Source organism: Ictidomys tridecemlineatus, chromosome 5, assembly GCF_052094955.1.
Source record: "Ictidomys tridecemlineatus isolate mIctTri1 chromosome 5, mIctTri1.hap1, whole genome shotgun sequence".
Taxonomy (NCBI): domain Eukaryota; kingdom Metazoa; phylum Chordata; class Mammalia; order Rodentia; family Sciuridae; genus Ictidomys; species Ictidomys tridecemlineatus.
The window spans coordinates 89516827-89517377 of record NC_135481.1 but is presented as its reverse complement, the minus strand read 5'-3'; positions in this window follow the sequence as shown (position 1 = coordinate 89517377).

The following is a 551-nucleotide window of genomic DNA, read 5'->3' as shown; positions in this document are numbered from 1 at the left end:
TCAGTTAGGGTGGATTTTCTGGCCAGATCCTGTAACCAGTAATCTTGACACTTTTGCAGGTCAACAATAATTCAATGCAGCTCATGGGGGTGGTGGGTGTGTGTGTTGGGGGGGGGTGTCAGATACTCAGATTAATACCCAATTAAGTATGCACTTAATGTTCAAGAAGTGGTTGGGACAAAAGCTCTACTTTATAGTTCTGCCTATCTATAGTCCAAAATGATAGCATTATATGTTCTTTCACAAATGAGTATTAGGCCATATTGAGTACTTTGGCTCCTCTTTCCTTCAGTGCCACCTTAACTACTATTGAAATAATACCAGGGAGTCAGGACTCCTTGTACTGTTGCTCCCAGACATAGAAGTGACAAGAGTCTTCAAGTCACACCAAGTCTTCTCGTTATGAAAGCTAAGAACTAGTGAGTTCTAGATAAAGAAAAGCTACTTGCTCTATCTATCCCTGTATTCTCCCTCCCTGTCCTTGAAATATACTTTGCAAAGGAAAATGGGGAAGTCATGACTGAGAAAAGCAGTTAACACTAGAGACAGCT